Raw genomic sequence first — 8151 nt, 5'->3', positions numbered from 1 at the left:
ACCAGGCTAGTTACTTCCAACAAAGGGTGTTAACACATTTCGTACCGCATAGAAATCTGTAAGACATACGCCAGGGACCGCACGTTTTTGGGCAAACTGCACGTTATTTAAATCATCATAACTACAGATCATAATGCACTTTAGGTGTTGTTTTTCAATAATTATAACATTTTTATTTACAAAAACAATTAAACAATTAAAGTTCCTAGTACTTTTTAACGTATGGTACTGCGTAAAACATTTTCCTCTATGAAGAGGGACCAAACAAAATTTACCTAAGTATCTAGATTCGCTCCTTTTTCCATGGGCGGCACAAACTCTGCAGGCTCTCGTAGGAAATTTTTTCTTTCCACTCGCTGGAATACACATAGGTTCATGCTGCTTCATATCACCTGACAACCTTTTGGGTGAATCTTTACGAGGTGCTCTCCTTGCACCCCCAGGGGAAGGGCTGGACAGATTTGTCTCTGGTTCCGGAGAGCCTTCATTATTGTCATCCGTTATCCAGTCTTTCGCCACCAATAGCAGAAACTGTTTATACTTCATTTTTGCTTGTGGATTGAGGACGTTGTACACTCTAAATGAATTGAAAAGTCCACAGTTTATAAGGTACAGCACTACTTTTTTTGTCCATTTCATCGTTTTCCTTAGAATGGAACAACACGAAAGGAAGTGTATCCGTTTCGTTGGCTTCCTTCCTTTTTCTGAGAGAGGGCATTTCTAAAAGTGCCAGGAACTTGAAGACGAAGACCATTCGAATGACCAAAATACAATGTAACTGCAATGCTTTATGGGTTCGTGCAGTTATATAGTTTTTCGTAGATTGACCTGCACGGTCTCCACCAATGAGATCGCTTCATTCGATGTGGACAAGACAGTGTGTTGACATCTAAGGTCCATAACAGATGGCGCGTGAAAAACGAGAAAACTCGTGAGCGGTCCTTAACAGATGGCGCGCGAAACACGAGAAAGCTCGTGAGCGGTACGAAAGGTGTTAAGTATGGGAAATTGGTTACAAAAGTATTGGAAGGGCTGAAGAAACAAAAGGGAGGGTAGAGGGTGCTGAAGGGATGCAGATTAAAGGGGTGGCACCCACTGCAGTGCAGGGAGAGGTGCACAGTGTCTGGAGTGGCTGTGGAGGGGCCACATGAGCACGGCTGATGCAGAGACCTCGTCCCACTGCTGCAGAGAGCAATGGCTGCCTGTCCTTCCTCCCATCTTCTCATGTCTTTCCAGGGCTCCCATTGCCAGAAATTAACAGCTGGCAGGGAAATCTGGAAAATCCAGCATATAAAGCATAGTATAGAAGGGAGAGGGTCGGGGTTGAGGCAACAGAGAAATAACCAGGGGAGGAAGAACTGACAAAATGTGGTGATAGATTGGATGTGGGAGGTGAAAGGAACGAATCGAGGATGACTCCCAGGTTTTTGGGCTTGAGGAACTGGATAATAGGGGAAGGTGGGGCAAGAATTGATTGAGGGAAAAATTACATTAAAATGCTAGACTGTCTGCCTAACATACATGATAAACACATAGAAAGGAGGGGAGTCTTTCTTAGAATCCTAACCAACTGTGAGGCTCACATTATGCTGGAATGTGAGGAGCAGGGCTTTGGAGCTCAGGCCTCCCCGTGACACCGGGTCTGCACCAGGGCTGCGCTCTCGGTGGGTTTCATTAATGCTCACACTTAACTCATCGGGAAAAGAGAAGCAAAATGTGATGGGAGCTCAGATTCTCCACTAGGTTTTAGGGAACAGTCAGATTGGCTTCTTTGGCTAGAGCTGAGTGAGACTCCGCACTGATAGATAGAGTTGCTTTCTGTCATTCACGGTAGTTCTGTAAGTCGCCATGAACACTGAATTAACAAATACTGAACCACTGCTCCTGGGGAAATACGGGGTTAGATTCCTTTGTGCCTCTGGTCGCAACATTTTCATCTGCCAGCCATTGGTTCGTTGAGTTCACAGCCACCAGCACTTGTCCAGTGAAACTTGTCTCACACTCTCTCCACCAGGCACATCACATCCTTACACTTAGGAACACTAGACAGCCGCTCAGAACCATGTCCGGGGCCGTTTCAAACCGTAAAATCGTGCATTGGCTAGACCTTGACAAGGGCCCTGCTTACAATGTGAGAGCTGGAGCCAGGGGCCCTGGGGGCCTGGGCAGCCTCTAAGTTTCACTGCTGTGAGCATGTTTGCAGATAATCCCGAAAACACTACACACATTGGCTTTGAGGTTGCAAATAAAGTATAGCGTGTGTGTGAATTCACAAATATGGAATCTTCAAATTATGAGGATCAACGGTACCTCCTCCCTAACTTACTGGTTAACAGGTAGGCCTTCTAGCTTTTCTCCTTGCTTCAGCACACCCAACCACCATAGCTCTCCAGTGATCATCTTCAGACAATGTTTTCATCATGGGCTCCTTTCTCCTCTTTAACAATCTGTAGTTACTCCCTTTTGGCTTGCTCTGTGGCCTGGGGAAAATCAATTTAACTTCTATGCCTCAGTTAATCTATCTATGAATCAGTTACAATAAACACTAACAGCCCTAGCCGGTTTGGCTCAGTGGATAGAGCGTCGGCGTGCAGACTGAAGGGTCCCATGTTCGATTCCAGCCAAGGGCACATGCCTGGGTTGTGGGCTCAATCCCAGTAGGGGGCGTGCAGGAAGCAGCCAATCAATGATTCTCATCATTGATGTTTCTATCTATCTCTCCCTCTCCCTTCCTCTCTGAAATCAATAAAGAAATATATTTTAGCCCTGACCGGTTTGGCTCAGCGGATAGAGCGTCGGCCTGTGGACTCAGGGGTCCCGGGTTCGATTCCGGTCAAGGGCATTGTGGGCACATCCCCAGTGGGGGACGTGCAGGGAGCGGCTGATCGATGTTTCTCATCGATGTTTCTGGCTCTCTGTCCCTCTCCCCTCCTCACTGTAAAAAAATCAATAAAATATATTAATATATATATATTAAACACTAACAATTCATAGTCTTGTCCTGTGAATAAAAAACATGAAAACATTACGTGCCACAAAAAGTGAGATATAATAATTCTATTACTAAGTATACAGTTTCAACTTGGCCTTTTAGACTTTCCACTGGGCTAGTCTCTTCGTACCCCAAAGTCCTCACATCCCATAATTCCCCACTGTGAACTACAATCCCAGGCACTTGCCATGACTCATACGTTCCCACCTCTAACCAACCTCTATGCAGGCTCTGTTCCTGGCTTGAAGTGTCCCTCACCTCTGCCAATCCTAGGTCCTCAGCACTTCCAAATAAACAAACGTAAAACAAATATTTACATCTTCATTTCCTCCTTTCACCTTATTTATTAAAATGACAATATAGGAATAAAAAACTCCCAAACAAGGACAAATAGTAAGAAAAAAAGTTACAGCAGACAAAATAGCAACAATTTTTTAAAGCTTTTTTTTAATGTTTCGGTTACAGTTGGTATAAATTATTATATTAGTTTCAGGTGTACACTCCAGTGATTAGACATTACATGACTTACTAAGTGATCATCCCAAAAAAACTCACACCCATCTGATACCACGCTTAGTAATGAGAATATTATTAACTATATTCCCTATGCTGTACTTTACTTCCCCATGACTATTCTGTAACAACCAATTTGTACTTCTTAATCCTGTCACCTTTTAAAAATATATTTTGATTTTTTACAGAGAGGAAGGGAGAGGGATAGAGAGTTAGAAACATCGATGAGAGAGAAACATTGATCAGCTGCCTCCTGCATACCCCTGACTGGGGATGTGCCCACAACCAAGGTACATGCCCTTGGCCGGAATCGAACCCGGGACCCTTCAGTCCACAGGCCAACGCTCTATCCACTGAGCCAAACCAGTCAGGGCCCTGTCACCTTTTTAACCCAGCCTCCCACCCTCCCCCCCCCTCATCTGGCAACCCTCAAAATGTTCTCTGTATCTATGAGTCTGTTTCTGTTTGGTTATTTTGTTTTTGAAATTCAATTGTTAATAGATATGTATTTTTTTGCCATTTTATTGTTCATATTTTTTTTTATCTTTTTCTTCTTAAAGAAGACCCTTTAGCATTTCTAGTAATACTTGTTTGGTGGTGGTGAATTCCTTTAATTTTTTTTTTCTCTGGGAAGCTCTTTATCTGATCTTTGATTCTAAATGAGAGCTTTGCTGGGTAGAATCATCTTGGTTGTAGGTCTTTGCTTCTCATCACTTTGAACATTTCTTGCCAATCCCTTTTGGCTTGCAAAGTTTCTGTTGAGAAATCAGCTGACAGTCTTATGGGAGCTCCCTTGTAGGTAATGAACTGTTTTTCTCTTGCTGCTTTTAAGATTCTCTCCTTGTCTTTAATCTTTGACATTTTAATTATGATGTGTCTTGGTGTGGACCTCTTTGGTTTATCCTGTTTGGGACTTTCTATGCTCCCTGGACTTGTATGTCTATTTCCTTCACCAAGTTAGGGAAAATTTTCTGTCATTATTTATTCAAATTGGTTTTCAATTTTTTGCTCACTCTCTCTCCTCTTTCTGGCACCCCCATGATGTGAATGTTGGTTTGCTTGAAATTGTCCGAGGCTCCTTATACTACCTCATTTTTTTGGATTCTTTTTCTTTTTGCTGTACTGATTGAGTGATTTTTGCTTCCTTATAATCCAAACTAGAGGCCCGGTGCACGAAATTCATGCATGGGGGGGGGGGGTGTCCCTCAGCCAAGCCTACACCCTCTCCAATCTGGGACCCCCCCACCAGGATCAGGCCTAAACGGGCAGTCAGATATCCCGCTCACAATCCAGGACTGCTGGCTCCCAACTGCTTGCTTGCCTGCCTTACTGATTGCCCCTAACTGCTTCTGCCTGCCATCCTGATCACCCCCTGACCACTCCTCTGCCAGCCTGATCAATGCCTAACTGCTCCCCTGCCGGCCCAATTGCCCCTAACTACCCTCCCATGTCAGCCTGGTCACCCCCAATTGCCCTCCCCTGCAGACCTGGTTTGCCCCATCTTCCCTCCCCTGCAGACCTGGTCCCCCCCAACTGCCCTCCCCTGCAGGCCTTGTCTCTCCCAACTTCCCTCCCCTGCAGACCTGGTCCCCCCCAACTTCCCTCCCCTGCAGACCTGGTCCCCCCCAACTTCCCTCCCCTGCTGGTCATCTTGTGGTGGCCATCTTGTGTCTGCATAGGGGCAGCCATCTTGTGTGTTGGAGTGATAGTCAACTTGCATATTACCTCTTATTATATAGGATTGCTGATTTGATTCTCAGCTTCATCTACTCTTCTGTTGGTACCTTGTAAATTGTTCTTTAAGTTCATGTACTCTTCATTTCTGACTGGTCCTTTTTCACACCATTGAGGTTCTCACTACATTCATTGGACATCTTTATAACCCACTGGAGGCCTGATGCATGAAATTCATGCAAGCATAGGCACTCACAGCCCCAGCTGCCTCGGCCCTCGCGGGCCCGGATGCTGCCACCCTCTGCAGGGTGATTGATCATGGAGCCCCCCGCCCCCAAAGATAGCCCTGCAAAGGGTGGTGGCAGCCCCGTGGCCACACCCCCCGCCCACTGGGCATTCCAGAAGGTCATTCCGGGAGGTCATTCTGGAAGGTCGTTCCGCCGCCCAGTCTATTAGTATATTAGCTCTTTATTATATAGGATGTTATGAACTCTGCATCTGGTAGATTACCTGTCTCCATTTTGTTTTCCTGGAGTTCTTTTCTTTCATTTGGGACATATTTCTTTGTCTTCTCATTTTGGCATCCATCCTGTGTTTGTTTCTATGGATTAGGTAGAGCTGCTATGTCTCCTGGGCTTGATAGAGTGGCCTATAGTAGTAGGTGTTCTATAGGGTCCAGTGGCATAGCCTCCCTTATCACCCCAGCTGGGCACTTGAGTGTGCCCCCCGTGTGGGCTGTGTACCCCTTCTCTTATAGTTGAGCCTTGATTGTTGTTGGCATGTCAGTGGGAGGAATTTACCGCGAGGCTCATCAGCTGCAAGGACTGGCTACAACCACTTACCACCAACTTCCAACCATTGGATTGGATCAGCTGTGCAAGGGTCCACCCCACAGAACAGGACTTACTTCAATGGGGCTCTGGTGCCTACTTAGTCTGCCACCTGAGTGTATTGTTTATGGAGGTGGTTGGGTGGTGGTGCTTTGACATGGTCTGAAGCTGTCTACTGGGTGCATTGGCTCTGGGGCCTCCCTGGAGGTGCAGGCCAAGTTCAGTCACTGCTTGTGACTCACCTGGCATGAGCTACAAACAATATGCAGATGGCTGCTATTTGTGCTGGGCTTGGAGGTGCCCAGAAGAGGCCAAGCTGTGAACCAAGGCCAGCTGCTGCTATTGTTGAGCCTGGGCCACTTAGTGAGAGGGATGGGGCATGGTCAGGCCAAATGCTGCTTGTTTGAGAGATTTTAGGAAAATCTAAAGCATGAGCCAAGACAGGCCATTTGTATGGAAAAGCCACTGGAAACAGCTTGGATGGGCCCGAAAGTTGGGTGTGGTGGGGTCTCAGGAAATCACCAGGACAGGGCTAACAGTGTGAGCCAGGTTGATGGAGTCTCAGATATGACACCCACCTGCAGCTCTTTGGGAGAGGGCTCAGCAAAGGAACAATGGCCTCTGCCAGCACTTGTTTCTGGAAGAAACCTGGCCCCCCAGCTCTCACCCTGATACAGAACAATTCAGTTCCTCCTTGTATGGCTCTGGTACCTTTCAAGCTGCTGCCCCTGTGCTGTAGCTAGAGGGAGTGAGTCTGAGTAAAGATCATGTGTGGCCCTTTAAGAGAAATGCCTGGGACTTTAGCAGCCTCCATCTCCTTCAGCGTCAGTCCCCTCTGTTTTTTACAGCCAGAAGTTATGGGGAGCCTGGTGTGAGGCTGGTATCCCTTTCTCCTTAGGGGGAACTCCCCAGCCGAGATATCCATCCCAATTTTTATCTGCCACACAAGGCTGTGGGAGCAGCCTGTTCCTTGTCTCCATCCCTCCTACCAGTCTCAATGTGGCCTCTTCACCTTTAATTTCCTAGTTGTAGGACTTCCATTTGGCTAGATATCAGGGGTTCTGAATCATGGTTGTAATTTTGACATGGTTGTGGGAGGAGGTAACACATTTACCTATGCTGCCATCTTGACCTTCAGAAGTTGTAGCAACACAATTTTGGAAGACGGACAAGTGATAGCTGATTTTGTAGCAGGAGGGGGTAAAGCCTGCAACATGACTGCCTGTGGAGGAGAGGGACAGAGAAACTAAGAAGTAAGCCATTTGACACTACAAAACCCTCGAAAAGATCAGGAATTAAAAGTGGGGAGAGTCTGCCAAGTGATAGTGACCCAGAGACTTGGTCACTGGGTGGAGCTCTGATCCCAACCTGCCACTCTCGAAACAGAACATGCCATCATTGCCACTGGAAATAGTGCAATTAGAGAAATATTATTGATTTTTATTTGATCTTAGAGAGGAAGGGGGGTGGGGGGAGAGAGAGACAGAGAGAAACATCAATTTGCTATTCCACTTATCTATTCATTCATCTGTTGATTCTTGTATGTGATCAGACTGGAGATTGAACCCACAATCTTGGCGTATCGGGATGACACTCTAACCAACTGAGCTACCCAACCAGGGCAATATTATTTATTTTAAAAATAAAAGATTGATGCCGAAACCGGTTTGGCTCAGTGGATAGAGCGTCGGCCTGCGGACTAAAAGGTCCCAGGTTCGATTCCGGTCAAGGGCATGTACCTGGGTTGTGGGCACATCCCCAGTAGGAGATGTGCAGGAGGCAGCTGATCGATGTTTCTCTCTCATCGATGTTTCTAACTCTCTATCTCTCTCCCTTCCTCTCTGTAAAAAATCAATAAAATATATTAAAATAAATAAATAAATAAAAAAATAAAAGATTGAGCCCTAGCTGGTTTGGCTCAGTGGATAGAGCATTAGTCTGCGGACTGAAGGGTCCTGGGTTCGATTCTGGTCAAGGGCACATGCCCGTGTTGTGGGCTCGATCCCCAGTAGGGCGTGTGCAGGAGGCAACCGATCAATGATTCTCTCTCATCACTGATGTTTCTATCTCTCTATACTTCTCCCTTCCTCTCTGAAATCAAGAAAAAATACATTTAAAATAAATATAAATAAAAGATTGGAA

Source organism: Myotis yumanensis, unplaced genomic scaffold (genome assembly GCF_028538775.1).
Source record: "Myotis yumanensis isolate MYYU_CA2020_CCGP unplaced genomic scaffold, mMyoYum1.0.hap1 SCAF_10, whole genome shotgun sequence".
Taxonomy (NCBI): domain Eukaryota; kingdom Metazoa; phylum Chordata; class Mammalia; order Chiroptera; family Vespertilionidae; genus Myotis; species Myotis yumanensis.
Note: the sequence above shows the minus strand (reverse complement) of the source record.